Source organism: Pipistrellus hanaki (genome assembly GCF_964339955.1).
Source record: "Pipistrellus hanaki genome assembly, chromosome: 14".
In the NCBI taxonomy this organism is placed as follows: Eukaryota; Metazoa; Chordata; class Mammalia; order Chiroptera; family Vespertilionidae; genus Pipistrellus; species Pipistrellus hanaki.
The window spans coordinates 28,191,056-28,211,153 of NC_140516.1; the positions used below are offsets into that span (position 1 = coordinate 28,191,056).

The 20,098-nt window shown below is 37.1% G+C and overlaps 2 long non-coding RNA genes across 6 annotated transcripts in view; one reads left to right on the forward strand and one right to left on the reverse strand.

The window, feature by feature from the left end:
- Positions 1-20,098, forward strand: part of LOC311632253 — a 580,642-nt gene that overhangs the window by 60,103 nt on the left and 500,441 nt on the right. The gene's annotated exons all lie outside the window — the stretch shown is intronic.
- LOC311632255 overlaps positions 10,842-20,098 on the reverse strand; it is a 141,574-nt gene continuing 132,317 nt past the window's right edge. Inside the window, exons 4-5 of the long non-coding RNA XR_014796749.1 lie at positions 12,350-12,542; positions 10,842-10,932 (exon numbers count right to left, since the gene is read on the reverse strand). This is a non-coding gene — a long non-coding RNA (uncharacterized lncRNA). The remainder of the gene's footprint in view (positions 10,933-12,349; positions 12,543-20,098) is intronic.

Here is a 20,098-nt window from a genome sequence, read left to right on the forward strand (position 1 = left end):
TTCTGTAATAAAAGTGAGGATTTCCTTATTTATTGTGGCCCTGTAATCTTCCATTGTGTATATATACCACCTCTAAAAAAAATACTGATTTTTTAGAAATACAAAGGGGAGAGGAGGGAGGGAGAGAGAAAGAGAGAGAGAGAGAGAGAGACAGAGAGAGAGAGAGAGAGAGAGAGAGAGAGAGAGAGAGAGAGAGAGAGAGGAGAGAAATATCTATTGATTGCCTCCCGCATGTGCCCTGGCCAGGAATCGAACCCACCACCTTTTGGTGTATGGGATAAGGCTTCAACCAACTGAGCCACACTAGTTAGGGTACCACTTCTTTTTTATTCACTCAACTACTGTTGGGCAGTTGGTTATTTTCCAAATCTTGGCTATTGTAAATAATACTAGAATGAACAAAAGGAAGAATATATCTTTTGAATTAATGTTTCAGGTTTCTTTAGATCTATTCCTAAAAATATAATAGCTAGGTCATGAGGCAGTTCTGTTTTTAACTTTTTAAAGTAACTCCATACTGGTTTCCACAATAGCTACATCATTTTGCATTCCCATTAACAGGGCATGAATGTTCTCTTTTCTCCACATTCTTGACAATACTTGTTTATTAATTCATTGGTGATAGCCATTCTGACAGGTATGAGGTGATATCTCGTTGTAATTTTAACTTGCACTTTGCTGATGATTAATGACATTGAGCATCTTTTCATATGTCTCTTAGCCATCTGTATGTCCTCTTTTAAAAAGTGTATATTCAGGTCCTTTGTCCACTTTTTAATTGGATTATTTTATTGGTGTTGGGTTGCATATATTCCTATAAATGTTGGACATTAACCCCTTATCAGATATATCGGTGAATATGCTCTCCCATTCAGTGGGTTATCTTTTTATTTTGTGGATGGATTCCTTTGCTGTGCAAACATTTTTAGTTTGATGCAGTCCCATTTGTTTTTTTTTTTTTCTTTTGTTTTCCTTGCCTGAGGAGGTATATCAGAAAAAATATTGCTATGATAAATGTCTAAGATTTTACTGCTTATGTTCTTTTCTAAGTTTTTATGGTTTCAGGTCTAATATTTAGGTCTTTAATCCATTTGAGTTTATTTTTGTGTGTGGTATACAAAGGTGGTCTGGATTCATTTTTTTCTGCAATATATCTCTAATTTTCCCAACACCATTTATTGAAAATACTATCTTTACCTCTTTTTATGTTCTTGATCTCCTTTGTCAAATAATAATTGACCATAAAGGTATGGGCTGATTTCTGGGCTCATTATTTTGTTTCATTGATTTGTGTGTTGTTAAACCATGCTGTTTTGATTACTATGGGCTTGTAGTAAGTATAGTTTGATACCATGCAGCATGATTCTCCCAACTTTTTTCTTCTTTCTCAAGATTGCTATAATTATTTGGAATCTTTTGTAGTTTCATATAATTTTTTGGAATATTTGTTATAGTTCTGTGAAATATACCATTGATAACTTGATTACAATTGTATATTGCTAGCAATATACAATTGTTTCTTTTATTTTAAAGATTTTTTACAGAGAGGAAGGGAGAGAGAGAGTGAGCTAGAAACATCAATGAGAGAGAAACATCAACCAGCTGCCTCTTGCACAACTCCTACTGGGGATGTGCCCGCAACCAAGGTACATGCCCTTGACCAGAATCGAACCCGGGACCTTTCATCCGCAGACCGACGCTCTACCACTGAGCCAAACCAGTTTTGGCTACAATTGTATCTTGATAGCAAGATCTACTCTGTAGATCACTCTGAGTAGTAAGGGCATATTAATGATGTTAATTATTCCAATCCATGAACACAGTATATGCTTTCACTTATTTGCCTCTTCTTCAATTTCCTTTTCAAGTGTCTTATGATTTTCTAAGATTTTGTTTTATAAAACTTACTTGGATGGCAGACAACAGACTAGAAAAAGTCAGGGACCCAATTTGGACAAGCATTATCTTAATAATCAAACAATCTGGAGTTGAAGACAATGTGTCCTAAAGTACTAAGTTTTGGGATTTTTAAGTGTAATTATTTACATTTCTCTGAATGTTTTTGCTAGATTTTGAGCTATTGAGGAAAAGTGCCAATAGAAAATAGGGAAATCTTGGTTTAAAAATATTTGCATTTGGACTATGTATTAATTAAATCCTGATGACAAAGAACAATGAAATTATTACATTCTTCAGTGGATTGAGGTCACTAATATAAAACACACACATTGGATTGATTCAACCAAAATGTATTTAAGTGTAGGTCAACATTCTAATATGATATCTTCTTTAACTTCACAACAACCCATGTGGTCCGGATGATGATAATGATGATGATGAATAAGAAGAGGATGATGATACTAATGCGGAAACTAAGACTAAAAGAGGTTAAGGAATTACACAAGGGGTTGTGAATATGCGGCTGAAACAAAGAATTAGGGACACAGTTTGAGAAGTAGCCAGTAATAAAGGAAAGAATATGAGCCAGACATGAATTTGAAAACTACTTGTACCACACAAGTTTCAAGGTCTTGGTATATTACTTAACCTCTTTGAGAATCTGCAAGGTGACAATTATGCCTACTAATGTTATGAGAAATAAATGGGTCTGTGTGTCAGAAATAGAGAGGGTGCTAAATAAATGTTCAGTATATTAATGAGTAATTAATTAGTGAAAAGTTCTAGCATGGTTTTCAATGAGGATTAAATGGGTGCATATGACTTGTTAGCATAAAATAAGTACTAATAAATATTTGGTAATATCATCATTATTATTAAAGCCTCTAAATAATAATTATTTGTCTCTACATAAGCATAGCTATTATTATTGTCATTATTATTTTACCAAGTTTTTTTATATATTTAAATTCTTTATTGTTTGAATTATTACATGAGTCTCCTTTTTCCCCCATTGGCCTCTCTCCCTCCACCTTCACCCCTCCCAGCACATGCCCTCACCCCCCTACTGTCTGTATCCAATGGTTTTGCTCATAGGCATGCATACAAGTCCTTTGGTTGATCTTTTACTCCCTTACCCCCTGCCTTCCCTCATAGATTGTATAGTCTGTTTGATGCTTCTATGACTCTAATTCTGTCTTTGTTCATCAGTTTATGTTGTTCATTATATTCCACAAATGAGTGAGATCATGTGATATTTCTCTTTTTCTGACTGGCCTATTTCACTTATCATAATTCTCTCCAGTCCCATCTATGCTGTTGCAAATGGTAAGAATTCCTTCATTTTTACAGCAGCGTAGTATTCCATTATAGAGATCTTACCAAGTTTTAATTTCAGGTCTTAACTCCTGTTTACTTGTTATCCCAATTAAAATTTTTAAAACATCCAACCTTGCCCAGCTGGCATGGCTCAGTGGTTGAGCATTGATCTATGAATCTGGAGGTCACAGTTTGATTCCCAGTCAGGGCACATGCTTGGGTTGTGGGTCCCATCCCCAGTTAGGGAGAGTATAAGAGGCAGCCAATCAATGATTCTCTCTCATCATTGATGTTTCTATCTCTCTCTTCCTCTTTCTTTCTTTCTGAAATCAATAAAAATGTATTTTTTTAATAAATAAATAAATAAAATAGCTAGTCTCTCCAGAGCAAAAAAAGTCCCCTCTCCAAAGTGAAAGCTGAGAGAAGGCAACTCGGTGTGCCCTCATCTCTGAACTTGCTTATCTACTTACAATTCACATCCTGTCTGTCCTTCCCTAGGGTATTTTCCTAAAATTCTGTGCAGTGCTTTATAAAATACTGCCAGTGAACCTGGTGACTTTGCAAAACTTGGGTCTCTAATTAGGGCCAACAATACACCATGCTCCCTTTCCATTAGCCAAGGGACGTTTTCTTGCTGTAGGAGAGATTTGACACAGCCATTCCCAATTCACAAACTCACATGTCACTGACACAGACCTGGTTTTGATCTTTGAGGCACCTCTTCCTAGACTGGTACCCGTGCTTTTAAGGAAGGGAGACTGGGTGCCTCCATCAGATATTATTAAGCTGAGGAAACACACAAATCCTGCCATGACAGATGTGGCTAGTGACATAAGCATGCAGTTGTCTCCAAGAGTCTGGTTTGGACAAACACTCGGAAGGGGACAGCCCGGCCGGCTGACTGGCATGGCACGTACAGGAAACCATCTGGACCAAAGGGTTAAAGCTGTTTCAAATTAGGGGAGTCGAAATACAGTAAGATGATTGCACTGTAATTAAATAACTGAAAACAATTTATCAGCTCAATACGTTGTCACACCATCTGTCACATAAATGAGACAGTAAAACGGATTTGGCCTATGACACAGCCTGATGAAATGCAAACCGGATCTGGTTATTCCTTTTTTAAAATTCCCCATTTTTGTTACCTTTGTAGAATGATCTTCCTAGCTGTAGTTCAGTCATTTATCAAAGATTCAGTTCTCTTCTTGAGGTCCTTGTACTTTTTGCTTTTTTAATTTTCTAAAATCTTATTTTAGGGAAGCACATATTAGAGATTATATCAAAATTCTGTCATATTTTCATTTATTTTAAGAATCAACGAAACTTGAAACACCCTCTATTAACACTATCTGTCAATTGTTGAAGACCCAGTAAGTGCCAGGCTAACCTTTTTTGAGTCAGTCTCATTTAATCCTTAGAGCAACCAGACTAGATAGATTTTATAGCCCTCACAGATGGGAAAACTTTCCTGAGAAAAATTAAATAATGTACTCAGGTTTACACACAACTTCAGCAAAAGACCTGGAATTTTAACTGAGGTGTGTCTTGTTCCAAAGACTAATTTTCATTTGGAACCAGTACAAGTAAAAACAAATTATATTTTCTGAGTACCATTATCCCAAACAACAAGGAATTCGGGATAGTATACAGAAGATTGAGGTTAATAGGTGCCATTCAGAGGGCATATAGTCAGGGAAAACAGAGTATAATTATTAAAACTAAAATTAGTCGAGTCCTCACTCAATTCAGTAAAATATAACTATCTCAGCCCTACGGAGAAATCCTAGAAGTATGCCCTACTGAGAGGATAAAAGAAACTAGACCTATAAATTTCTTGTGCCTTATTGAGATAATTTTGGCTCGCCTCAGGTTACTTTTATTCTGATAATTCACAGCCTGAAGATAAGTGGAACATAGGCAATGGGTCAATCATTTTGAGACATATACACATACATAGCCATTGTGCCAATTATGAATCCACTAGAGGCCCGATGAACAAAATTCTTGCAAGGAGCTCAGCCCTTGCAGCCCTGGCTTTATCCGGAAGGCTGTCTGGAAGGATGTCTGGAAGGCTGTTTGGCTGTTGGGTCTCATTAGCATATTACACTTTTATTATTATAGATTGTCTCTTAGGTCCAAATCCATTCTTCCCGTGCCCTGTAACATATTTCTCTCTTGCTAGCTGGCACCATGCCCTGTCAATAGAAAATTCTGGAGGGGGTACACTGCTAAAGGGCTTTTCCTTGTTCTGGTGGTGCTGTATCTCTTAGTCTAATAGCTCAGCTGCCAAGGTTTGGCTTCCTTGCCAGCAGGCAGCATCCTTGCTCACATATGGTTGGGCAGCTCATTGCCATTGCCATGAGGGACTCAGTAGTACACACCCTTCCGAGGAGTTTTACCAATACAACCATGGGCATCTTCCCAGTGAGCCTCACCAGTATCCCAGGGGCTGATACCCCCAGATTGTGGTTTTTCTTCTTCACATTTTCTACCTGGATCCCTCAACACACTTTACTATCCAGTGGGCACAGGCATATTCTCTTCAGAGAAGCCTGGATCTCACTTTGGAATGGGGGACAGTGCTTCTAAGTTAATTCCTTCCTTGGGTTCTCTCTCCCAACCCTCGAGGTAAAAGCTGTCCCCTGCATCTGTGATTCCTTCACTTTTATCACCAGTAAAGTCTCAGTAAAAAAACTCCTCTAAAAACCCTAATGTAATTATCTCCTGCTTTCTAAACTTCCATTAATAATTTATTTAAGTCTCACATTTGCTTGTTGGCTCTTTTCCCCCTATGTTTTAGCTGTCATAGAGACGAACTGTTTCATACCATTCAGTGTGTGAATAAGATCATACTGTTTATTTCTCAAATTAAATCAGAATTATGTTCTAGAAACTCAGGACAGGTCTAGATTAGCAGGAAGTCCAGAATCATATTCTTGATGCTACCTATTTGTCAACCTAGGTCATCCAAGAAAACAAGTCCAGAAAATAGATCATTGATCTTCCTTCTCAAGAAGGATAGAGCTAGCAGAAACCTGTTTGGCTCAGTTGATAGAGCATCAGCCTGCAGACTGGAAGGTCCCAGGTTCAATTCCAGTCAAGGGCATGTACATTGGTTGTGGGCACATCCCTGGAAGGGGGTGTGCAGGAGGCAGCTGGTCGATGTTTCTCTCTCATCGACATTTCTATCTCTCTGTCCCTCTCCCTTCCTTTCTGTGGAAAATCAATAAAATATATATTTTTAAAAAGGGTAGAACTAGTGTTTATCCACTGCACCAAGTAACCAAAGGCCTAGACCACCAGTAAAATCAGGGCATCAACAAGATGAGAAAAGTTCATTTTTTTTTCATCTAAAAATATAGACAGAAGGTGTTTTGATTTTAGCACACATACAGGTTTTACTTCATGGTTTCATAGTATGTTGATTTTTATTTACATGTAGGGTAAGTGGGTGACAGTTTCTTAAACTTTTCAGGGCTTTGAAGGTTCTGCCTGAGAAGAATCCTGGCATCTCTGCTCCACCATCACTTGCTGGTGTCCAGTGCCACCCTGAGATGTTGGGGTCTTTCTTCCTCCGCCAATTGCTGTTGTTTCACATGGTGTCTCTGCCTATGCCAGTCTGGTCTTTTGAAGGAGGCTGGCTTCGAGTGTGATTTCATTCCCTCCTTAGCAGCTTGGTTATGACTCAGTCTTGTGTTGGTGGCCAAGGCGTGAGCGTTCATACCCAGTCCATCCAGGTACCCACAGAGCCACCGTCACTTCAGGCCTTTTCTCATCAGAGCTGCTGGATGCAAGTGGGCCCAAATACCCACACACATAGAACCTGAGAACTTTATGGGCCACTCGTCCTGAGGGAGCCCTCCATTACAAAGGGTTCCTTCCACACTTGGATGATTCATCTGCAAAGTCTGATGGTCATTAGAAAGAACTGAAAGGAAGGCCTAGCCACCCTTCTTGAAGAATGAATCACTTTATCCCATTCTTTCTGATCAAGTCATTCTTTCCAAGGATGGATGCAGAATATTTTTACAATCACACACATTTCCTGAATGGTCATCTCAATATTTTGTTAGGATGTTTTCTTACCTTTTCCACTAGACTCAAATCCTGAATGTGAGCTCAAGGCCTAATTTATTTCGGTACTTCCTGCTTACATGAAGTAATATCTTTGTGGATGACAAATGAACAAAGTATTTGTTGAATAAGAGAGTGAATGAAGGGCATTCTTTTTTATTCCAAGAAATTAAGGTTGATTAGCATAAATCACATAATTAACATTTTCACTCCAACATAACATATCATTGAGAGTAACAGAAGAGGAACTGAAACATTGCTTACCTAATTGGAGACTAGTTACAATCAATCAACCACTCAAAAACATTTACTAGGCACCTACTATGGATTTGGAACTGTTAGGCTCCAGGGTAACAAAAATAAACAAGATGTCAGCTGTCAAGGAGTTTATCGTCTAAAGGAAAAAACCAGCACATACACAAATATTCTGTTTCAGTGTAACAAGGCCAGGAAAGGGAAGTATAAAAGACTGCAGTGCAGAGGACACACACTTATGTATCACCCTGTAATTCTCCCAACACAACACTCAGTATGCCTTGGAATAACTACCAGCTGAGTCATTTCCTTCTCTACAAGACTGTAAACTCCATAGGAAAGTGGCTCTGTGTGTGATGTTCCCTACATACAAGTAAGAGCCCGGCACAAAAAAGGCACTAAATAAGCAAAACTGTACATACAGTAAATTATGCATACAGTTAATGCACATAAACATATATGTGTCTGTGAGTGTAAACAACCATATATTTATATTCATATGCATTCTAATGGCAAAGTATATGATCAAAATATTGTCAGTATTTTATTTAGTGAGGAAAACCATTTTTAGTGTCCATTTATGATTAATTTATATATCCTCTATAATAAAAGCCTAATATGCAAATCATTCCCTCTACCAAGAGTTCGACCAGGGTGTGGGGCCAGCACAACAGGCAGCTGGGGAAAGGGAGGTGCCTCAGTTGGCAACTGGCAGCCTGCAAGTGCCTGAATTTCATGCACTGGGCCTCTAGTTTGTTTATAAACAGCACTTTACGAAGATAACATGGCACTGCTTTCAATTTTATGACTCTAAAGAATTTATTTTAATTTCTTCCTCAAAAAAAGGCTTAAAAGTTCAACTGAGTGAACAATTAGCACAAAATCTTATAAACACATTTGTACCCATTTGAACAATGATAAAGATATGTAAAAATGTAATAATTATTAAGCCAATTGTTTTATTTCTAAATGTTTTAGAATTGAAATTTATATAGAGAGAGCTGATTTGGTAATTCTGAATTTTTATTTTTATTTTTTTATTGAATAGCATTATTCATTTTCACTTACCCCTTCATCTTGCTTCTTTATATATTAATTTTGGAAGAAAATAAAAGGTATATATTATGTTATTGGAGCTCCATTTGGTTGTCAAGCTGACATCTATGGTAAGCAGAATAATGCCCCTTCCCAAAATGTCCCCAACCTATCGTAATTCCTGGGACCAGTGAGTGTGTCACCTTAGATGGCAAAGGGAGCTTCATGTTGTAGATGGAACTAAATTGCTAATCAGATGATTTTAAAATAGTGAGATTTTCTCAGATTATTTGGAGGGAGGGTACCCAATATAATCACAAGAGTTTTTAGAAATATAAGAGGCAGGTAGAAGAGCACAAATCTACCTTCTATAAATATGTGAAACTGTAATGCCTATCACCATATCCAACTCCATCAAGTTATTTATAGCAATTATTTCCTCAAAAATTGCAATACCAATTTTGGTTTCCTTGTTTCCACCCTGTCTACATTATAGATTCTTTCTCACATGATAGTAGAATGACCTCTTTGTATCAGTAAGTCATCCCATGCCACTCTGCTAAAACTCTTCCTGGCTTTTCAACTTAATAAAATAAAATAGTTCTTACTATGGCCTACAAGGCTTTATAGAAGTTGGTCCCAGAAACAACCCAAACTCATCCTTTACCATGATTCTCTCTGTCATCCTGTATTGGCTATATTGTCCTCTTTACTGTTTCTAGAATCTCCAAGAATATTCCTGTTCAAGTCCTTTCCCTTGCTGGTGCAATGTTCTCCCCAGATATCCATCCACATGACTGGTTCCATTGCTTCATTCTGATTATCCATGACATCCTATCTAAAATAGTCCACCCCTCCCCCATCACTTAGAGTCTCTTTATCCTATTCTATTATTATTTTCATGGCACTACCACTTACCTATTATATTGTTTCTTTTCCCATTTTAATGTAATTCTCTGAGAACAGAAATATGATCTTTCTTGTAATTGCTCACTACTCTACCTCCCTCATCCAAATCAGTGTCTGAATCGTAGGAGGTCCTTCATAGTCATTTTTTGACAGAAGGAGTAACTGATGCTTAAATCTTTATCACACTGTTCATCTGCTCATTAAATAGCCATGTGACTGATTTGCAAAACTCTGAATAATTAAGTTTGACATACAAAATGAATGAATTATTTTGATTCATGGAAGGAAATTATGGAGATCACAGGAGACATTGAAAAACTATCAAAAAATTATAAAAAGAACCCCACAGTTCAAATATGTCAAAGTGTGGATTCTACATAAACTCTGGGACCAGATGTCTGAAGTTAAATTCTAACTAATTCTGCCACTTACAAGCTGTGTTATCCTGGACAAGTTACTTAATTTCTCTGTGGCTTGATTACTCATTTATAAAATAGGAATAATAGTAGTGCCTAATTCATAGTGTTGTTATGAGTATTAAACAAGCTAGTATTAGTATAATGCTTAAAATAGTGTCTGGCATGTGGCAAGTTCTACATGAGAGTTTTGCAAACAAATTTTCCTGTTACATACACACACAAACACACACACACACGTGGCACAGTGCATGAATTTGTGTATGGGGGGGGGGGGTCCCTCAGCCCAGCCTGCACCCTCTCCAATCAGACATCCCTCTCACAATCTGTGACCACTGGCTTCTAACTGCTCACCTGCCTGCCTGCCTGATTGCCTCTAACTGCCTCTGCCTGACTGATCACCCCAACTGCCCTCCCCTGCCAGCCTGATCTCACCCCCTACTGCCCTCCCTGCAGGCCTGATCTCACCCCCAACTGCCCTCTTCTGATGGCCTGGAGGCCCCCAACTGCCCTCCCCTGCCAGCCTGATTGCCCTTATCCCCCTGCAGGCCTGATCTTGCCCCCAACTGCTCTCCCTTGCCGGCCTGATCGCCCCTAACTGCCTCTGCCCCCACCACCATGGCTTTGTATGAAAGAAAGTCGGACATCTGGAAGATGGCTGGTTGACCTGGTTTAATTAGCATATAACCCTTTTATTAATATAGATATATATAATTTCAGAATACAGAGGCAAAAAACCTTCTGAATTATTTTCACAAAGTATCATATTGAAATTACACCTGACAAAATTAGATACTGAAGATCAAACCATACAATAGTCTGTCTTTTGAAATTAAATGTAGAAATCTCATAAAATGTAAACAAATAATTTATCAGAGTTTTTAAGGCATATTACAAAATACTCAAGTATTATTCAAATGTGGAAAGCAAGAATGTCTTAATAGTATAAAATCTATTAGTGTAGGTAGAAAAAATGTGGTCTAAATTGATGACGAGGGACATTTAACAAAATTCCATTTCCAACCTAAATAATGGGGGGGAAACATTTGATAATTCCTAGTTAGTCTTCCTTCCAAAATTTCTGACACATATGCCAAAATTTATTCTAAAAACTAGACTAGAAACAGACAGTGTCAGTTGGAAAAAAAACGGATTTAATGTAGTCAAAATAAAATAACATTTTTGTTAATTTTAAATAAACAATATTCAAATAGCACTACTACAAAATTCTAGAAATAAACTGCACTGTTTTTTATCTTCATGAAAGAATCTAGTCAAAATTTCCTGTGTATCCAAACTTAAACGCAGAGACAAAATTCACTTCCCATTACTATGTAGAAATTAGAATACAGTACTTTTTACTAAAATTATTTTTAAAATGTCTGGGATAATGAATATTTGGGGTAATATAATAATGATCAAATTAACTTTTTTAAAAAATATATATATTTTATTGATTTTTTTACAGAGAGGAAGAGAGAGGGACAGAGAGTTAGAAACATCAATGAGAGAGACTCATCAATCAGCTGCCTCTTGCACACCCCCTACTGGGGATGTGCCTGCAACCAAGGTACATGCCCTTGACTGGAATCGAACCAGGGACCTTTCAGTCCCCAGGCCGATGCTCTATCCACTGAGCCAAACCAGTTTTGGCCAAATTGACTTTTTTCTTCTTTCTTTGTAAGTGAGAAAAGATCTTAGTAATGGTTGAAGATTAAGTTTACCTTAATCTTGTTTTAATGATTGAAAATCATTCATCATATTTTTAATTAAATCTATTTTATAAAATTAGAAAAATATCACATGCTCCTTTGAGATAATTTAATGAGAGGAAATGTTGATAAAATGAGCCAACCTGACCTCTTTATTTCTGCATGTGGTGGATAATGTTGACTGCCTCTATAGCATCCACTCCCTTTTAGATCTCTCTGATGAAACACTGATCTTATTTAGTTATTATTTTTAAATATGTTTTCATTGATTTCAGAGAGGAAGGGAAAGGGAGAGAGAGAGATAGAAATGTCAATGATGAGAGAGAATCATTGATGGGCTGTCTCCTGCATGTCTCCTACTGGGGATGGAGCCCACAACCTGGGCATGTGCCCTGACACGGAATCTAACTGTGACCTCCTGGCTTTAGGTCAATGCTCAATCACTGAGCTATGCCAACCAGGAAGATTTTATTTAGCTAGAATAGTGCTCCTTTTCATAGCCCACTCTAAGCCCCAGAAGTCTGGATATTTGGTCTAAGATAGGATTCCAAACTTTTGGCTTAGGACTCCCTTTCACTCTTAAAGTTACTAAGAATTTCAAAAAGTGTTTGTCTGGCTTACATCTTGATATTTACTACATTAGCAATTAAAGTGAAATTTTAATCACATTTATTAACCATTGTAAGCTACCAGTAATACACCCTCTTCCTGCAGGGGTCCCCTACTTACACTTGGAAAACTGATGTCTAGGGTAATTTAGAAATGGCGGATGTCATTTTCTCCTCCTTTGGGGGTTGTGACATGTGAAGTGTGGCCATAGGTCCCAGTGTCCCTGGGACTGCTCCAACTTATGCCTGTTGCACCCCCTTTCAATGTCCAAAATTTCTCAGATTAGATGAGAGGTTAGACAGTCACCCCAGGCCTGTGGATAGGAAACAAAGAACTGCAACAGCTATTTGCCAGAATAAAGAAAGGAGAGAGAGGACAAAGGTAGTGCCCAAATCTTTCAAAGAGGGAACAGCTAAGAAAATCACAGACAGCAGCACCAGAGAGGCCCTGAGCCTAAAACCGCTCTATGGCTAGATTTCTACTCCACTCTCTCCCCTCACTTTAAGTCAATTAGATTTGGAATCACTGGTTCTTGCAGCTAAAAGTGCTCCCATCACCATGTCGGGTGACATCAGCTTGGTGTAAATTCTTCTATTTTTCCCCTTTCTGGGGTCATATAGGCATGTACTTGCACACATATGGAAGGCATCTGTAATACTGCCAACAATAAAAATAAAGTTTAAAGAATTAGGAAACAAAAATATAAAATAGAGGTAATTTTTAATACTAAAATAGATAAAATCCATCTACTCTCTCCTACGGTCTGGATTTGGTGTTACCTTTACCTTAAGTGGGTTTTGTTGTTGTTGTTGTTGTTGTTTAAAAAAAAAAAACAACCTCTATTTTCTTCTAGTTTCTAGTTTTATTTTACTTGTTTAAATCTCTAATACACCTGAAATATATATTTGGTATAATACAAATGTAATCAGTGAAATACAGATTTAACCACTTTTCTCAACCCATTTATTAATTAATGATCTTTACTTCTCAGACAATGCCACTTTGTTTCCTATAACAAATTATAAACAGAAAAGAAGCCCTACATGTATTAAAAAAAACATGATATTTTAATAAAGAGCAGAGCTAGTTTCCCCTACGTTTCTTCATTTTTCAGAATATTTCTGGCTATATTTGAGTCCAGCATTGTTCTTCAGAGAAACAAGCTTATAACTGGTGGGGTAGTGAAATTTAGAAAGCATTCATTTAATCTAATAAAATCCCATTTACATTTATATCTTAAACTTCAAACAAGAGTATTTGTTTTATCTTTTCAAAGGAAGATACACTACGAGGGGTGCAAATAGGACATCAAATTTAATACACCCTCCCACCCTCCTTAAAAACAAACAAACAAACAAACAAACAAACAAAAAACACCTCATACAATATCAATCCAGTGGGTTTATCCTTGGAAGGACATTTCTGTATTTGGGTATTCAGGTTGTTGTTATTTGGGAAATGGAGCGTATTATCTGAATTCCTACAACAAAAGAAAATTGTATGTTTTTTTCCTCCTCTTTGGCCATGTTTTCTGTTCTTGTTTCCACTAATTAAGCAGCACTTTAGCCCCTTGCACTTTGAAGTTTCACTCATTACCTGGCTTCTGTAAGTCAACAAAAGACAACATCTAAAGCCCTCAGCACCGGGCCGTCACTCTGGGGGCTGCTAATTGAATGTAATTACTTTATTTTGTGCCAGGGTTCATACTTGTAACATTGCCTTGTAATAATTTAAATTGTCTGCATACTGCAAGGGACTGTTTGACGCCAGCGTGGAGACGGCCAGGCAGCCGCTTGGGCCTTGGAAGCAAAGTCAAAAGTAAGGAGACATTGTCATTTGGCTACCTACTCATTAGCTGCCCTCTCTGGCTGTCTGTTGTTTCGAGTGGACAGGATGTGTAGTGACTGAATCTTGCCCCTAAAATAGCTGTGAAAACATGCATTTGGGATGTACAGTAATTGGTTGCTTAGTTAATCACAGATATTTTTAAAGACCTTGGGAAAAAGCAAGATATTTTTAAATCGTGACCTTGCAATGCCACATTACTTCTCTCTCTCCCTCTCTCTCTCTCTCTCTCTCTCTCTCTCTCTCTCTCTCTCTCTCTCTCTCTCTCTCTCTCTCTCTCTCGGAAGAATTGCAATGGAGCAAAGATCAAAAGGATAAAATGTGGTGTTATCCTTCATTATCTCATTTGAGGAATTTGAAGAATGACATGTCCTACAAGAATAAAACCAAATCCTCTTGCCATTTTTCCTGGCCTGATATTTTGGCAACCACATTGCTTCCAAAGAGAAGCATCGTCCAAACTTCAGTTTTTAAACTGCATGTTAGAAGAAAGATTATTGTAGAAGGGAAAAATTGCAAGCCCGAAGCCCTGCACAAGCTCTGGGAAAGCTCTCTGACCCCCACACAAGTGCAACCCATCCTGAATTTGTGCCTCCTCTTGGGCGATTAATCACAAGGTGAATCTGGTCTTACTGGCTTAATAATAGGGCTTACTTTTGGCTCTCTGTGACCAGCAACATAACAGCATCTCCTTCAGTGTCAGAATCCTCCCCCTTTGTCTATGGTGCCAGCAGGTCTACACCACTGGCAGTTAAAGCTAATGTGACATTTTTTATTCTCAAATTGCATTCAACTATAGAAAGAAAAAGATGCTACAGTTTTGAAAGAAAAGGTAAAGGGTATGGTTATGGGGGGGAGGGGGGGAATCACACAAAAAAAGAAAAGGAGATTAAATTGAATAAAATTTAATGTAAACCTTTGATTTACCGGAACCTCCTGTAATTATTTCTTCAAGATGGTTGGAAGTATAAAATGACCACCAAGTAATAGATGCCACCAACTCTTTCCCTAATACCTATGTATTTAGTGTGTATGTCTCAGATATAATTCATATTGCACAAAATTCACTTCGTAAATGATATAGAATTCAGCAGTTTCTAGTACATAGATAAAGCTGTTTAGCCTTTACCACGATCTAATACCACATTTCATCACCTAAACATGAAACTCCACAGTCATTAGCAGACACTCCCCATTGTAGCCCATGGTAACCTCTTTTCTATTTTCTGTCTCCATGCATTTGCCTAACCTGGGCATTTCATATAAATGGAATCATTTAATATGTGGTCTTTTGTGATTGGCTTCTTTCACCTAGCATTTAAGATTTATTCGTTATAGGATGTATCCATACTTCATTCTTTGTATGGCTACATAATATACCAGTGTATGGGTAGGTTGCATTTTGTGTATCCACTCATCACTTAATGGACATTTGGGTTTATTCTGCTTTTTTGGCGATGAGGTCTTTATTCCTTAATTTTTTAATATGGTATGAGGTAAGAATTTAATTCAACTCTCACATGTGGATATCAGGTTATCTTAGCACCATTTGATGAAAAGACTATTTGTATACAAATTTTTGTCTGAACATAATGTTTTTGGTTCTCTTGGGTAGTATATATAGGAGTGAGATTAATGAGTCATATGGTAACTTTCTGTTTCACTTTTTGAGGAACTGCTGGACTATTTTTCAAAGAGGCTTCACTATTTTATATTCCCACCAGTAATTTAAGAGGATTCCAACTTTTCCACATCAACAACCAAAAGCACAGTAAGCATACATACGGCACTTGTGATTTCTAAATATATGTAAAGTGGTATCTCATTATTTTGATCTGTATTTTCCTAATGACAAATGATACTGAAATTTTTTATGTGCTTGTTGACAATTTGCATATCTTTTCTTGAAAAAAAAGTGTCTATTAAAGTTCTTTGCCTATTTTTGAATTGGGTTATTTATCTTCATATTTGAGTGGCAAGAGTTCTTTATGTAATCTAGATACTAAGCCACTATCAGATATATGATTTGCAAATATTTTCTTCCATTCTGTAGGTTGTCTTTTCACTTTATTGAGAGTGTTAGGCAGACTATCTATTTTTTCTTTAGTTGCTTGTATTTTTGCTGTTTCTTATAAGAAACCACTGCCTAATCCTTGATTCCAAAGATTTACCCTTATGAATTCTTCTAAGAGTTTTATAGCTTTAGTTCTAACATTAAGGTCTTTATTCCTCAATTTTTTAATGTGGTATGAGGTAAGAATTTAATTCAACTTTTTCACATGTGGATATCAGTTTATCTTAGCACCATTTGATGAAAAGACTATTCTTTCCCCACAAAATGATTATAGCTCCCCTTTTGTAAATTGATTGAATAGACATGGGTTTATTTCGCTCAATTCTAATCCATTGATCTGTATACCTTTTTCCGGCACCACACAGTCTTAATTACTGTCATTTTAAGTACCTTTTGAAATTGAGAAGTGTGAATCCTCCAAATTTATTCATTTTTAAAGATTATCTTGGATGTGAATGTCAGTTTTCAATTATAATCAAAGTCACAATGCAAATTTTTTATGTGAGAATCCTGGAAATATAATTTGCTTTTAAAATATTTTTTAAAGATCTTATCATAAAATAACTTCCAATATCATGAATGTCTCAACCTATAAACCACTGGCCAGTAATAAAGGAATCTCTTTAGTAAATGCCTTAACATGGTAAATCGTTTTAGAATGCTAAATTATTTTTGGAGTACAAGATGTAATAGAATATTCAGATTTATATACTTAGTGGAGATTTTGCGTCATAATACCATGCATTTTTATTTTAGCTCTGCGATTTGTTGTTGATCACCTATAGCAAGACACTTTACCTTTCCAACCTTTCTTTTCCTTTATTTAATTTGATTATAAGTTCATGTTTCTGGCAGCTGGAAAAGAGGTAAGGGGAAGTGATAAGCACATGCTAGGAAACATCTTAATTCTGGGCAATCATCTTCTCAGTTATAATTCAGAGGAGTTATCTGCTACAGATGTGATAACATTGCTATTCCTTTGTCCAACTTCTCTATTAAGTCCCATTAGCCCTTTACTTTATCTGCATGGTCACTTTGTTTCTTAAATTGGCTCTAAAAATTGGAGATCAATTGTAGGATTTATATTATTATGACTATGTAAATAATATATGTTGGGCCAAATAATGTGCTAGCATTACATTTGTATATTTATAGGTCCTTTGCTACAAACATCAAGCAAATCAAAGGAGATTGTTCCTAGCATTAGTGTTAAATAAACCTTTTTTATTTATAACTCACCAATTACTTAAAATCATACCTCATTTGAATTTATTATTTTTGTCAAAACAATAATTTATTCTTCTTAAAGTTTCTAATATCCTTTATTTATGTTCTTGCAGTACTCACCCTTATTGTAAACTAGTCCTGCTTCCAATTCTCTATTCTATCAAGGGTAATATGCTAATTAGACCCAGAGACCTTCTGGACATCCTTCTGGACAAAGCCATAATGGCAGGGCCAAGGAAGAGGCAGTTAGGGGTGATCAGGCCAGGAGTGGAGGGCAGTTGGGGGTGAGCAAGCTGGCAGGCGAAGTGGTTAGGGGCCATCAGGCAGGCAGGCAGGCAGGCAGACAGGTGAGCAATTAGGAGCCAGTGGTCCAGAATTGCGAGAAAGATGTCCGACTGCAGGGACTGGGCCTAAAATGCTGGACTTAGGAACAACCGCCCCCTCCTCCCCTGTGCTCAAATTTCATGCACCATGCCACTAGTTTATTATATTAGTCTTTGTGTACCCTTTTCCTTACAGAAGAATCCTCTGAACCCTCCCTCCCTATGCTCCACTGAATTGGTTGCCCTTGTTCTGATGCTCAGTTCTGATGCTGATCTTACTACTTTTCCAGGTTGAAACTTTTGCTTCTTTGGTGGATCAAAATGAATTGCAACCTCTTATTTATTTATTTATTTATTTTATTTCAGAGAGGAAGGGAGAGGGAAGAGATAGAAACATCCATGATGAGAGAGAATCATTGATTGACTACTTCCTGCATGTCCCCTACTCGGAATGTGCCCTTGATGGGAATCAAACCATGAACCATCTACAGGCCGACGCTCTATCCACTGAGCAACTGGGTAGGGCTGAATTGCAACTTTTTGCTCTCATTTCACTGAAACATTTCATGTAATGTCCCAAGAAGATGTCCATGAAATATAAGTTACTATGTTTCTCTTTACATATAAAAAAAGTCTTTGTTTGTGCTCATTCTTGAATGAATGTTAGAATAAAAAAATCTAGGTTGAAATCACTTTATCTTAGAATTAAGAACACTTGGTTTCATTGTTTTCTAACATATCATATTAATAAAATATTTTATTCCTATTTCTTTCCACACAATTTGATGTTTGTTCTCTGAACGTTTTAATGGTCTTATTGTATTATAGGTTTTCGGAATTTCATTCCTTAAGCTAAAAACCCTGAGGTCCCAAAGGCAGTTTCAATGTCACTTCATAGAGACCTGTGGGCCTGGGGATACCTTATATGTATCAAATGATAAAGTTTTGAAGGGCCAAGATAGGAAAATCACAACTGGTATTGATACCATTGCAATAACCTGGTTACGATTTAACTGGAAAGGAGGAAAGGGAAGACTAGATAAAAAAGGCATGCCATTTATACAGCTTTGCTAATTTAACACTGTAAGTCTGTTCCCTGCTGATTGATGGGGGGAGGAACTGGACAACAGACACATACCCAGTGAGGTCTGAATGTTGTGGGAAGGTGCTTCCTTGTCTGTCAGTCACACCTTGAGTGGGTCAGTGGACCACAATGAGAATGGCCACTGCAAGAGCACGAGACCTGAATATTTAAACTTCTGAACAAAGGAGCACACTCTCTTGGTTGTTTTTGTTTTGTTTTTCTCAATCTGTTTGCTCTTGGCTCTTGCCTCCCTGCTTGCCTGTGCTCCTGTGACTCCTGTTGTAGGGGGCACACCTCCCTGTGCCATGTGGCTCAGGGCCATGTGGGACTCACACAACGGCTAATGGGCTTTAATTGACTGGTGCTCTGCAGGACCCAGCTGCAGCATGGAATGGAAGCCTGGACACTGGCCTCACTTTTGGCTCTCCTGGAGCCCCAGCTGCACCTCTTTCAAGACTGATTTAAGGGGCATGGGACTTTGCAACCCCAGTGCTGTAACTCCTTGCAAATAAAGCCTTTTTTCTACATCTCATTCTCTGATGTGAATCTTAGAAAATTAATTTTTAAAGAAATCACAAGAACCTCACTCCCACAAATGATTCTCCTGTAAAAATTTAACCAAAATACACTAACTATACATTTATTTTCTTGATAATGTTTTTTCTAGTGGATCACATATTTAATTAATCATTATTATTTTTTGTATTAATCCTCACCAGAGGATATTTTTTCCATTAATTTTAAGGGAGATTGGAAGAGAGAAGGAAAGACAGAGAGAAACATCGATATGAGAGAAACACATCGATTGGTTGCCTCCTGCATGATCCCTGACCAGGGCCCAAGCCGGGTAGGAGCCTGCTACCAAGGTACATGCCTTTGACCAGAACCAAACATAGATCCCTTTGGTCTGTAGGCCAATGTTCTATCCACTGAGCAAAACCGTCTAGGGCTAAATATTTTAAATTTAAAATAATGGGAAAAAATGGGCTAGGATAAATTAGTTATTATTCTGGAAATGAAACACTTTTTAAGCAAAAGATCAAAGGCAGATACAATAAAAAAAACTTCATAAAAACTGATTACATGAATTTGGGAAGCTTCTACACTGAAAACATATAATTGAAATATTATAAGGCAAATAAAAAACATGAAAAATTATTTGCAAAATAGTTTTAGAGGTTTGATATTCTTGCTATAATAATGAGTTCTGATACTATATAAAAAATAAATTTAAAAATATCCCAAAAGAAAAAAGATGTAATGATATGAAGAGGCAATTAACAAAATAAAAATATAAATGGAAAATAACCATAAAA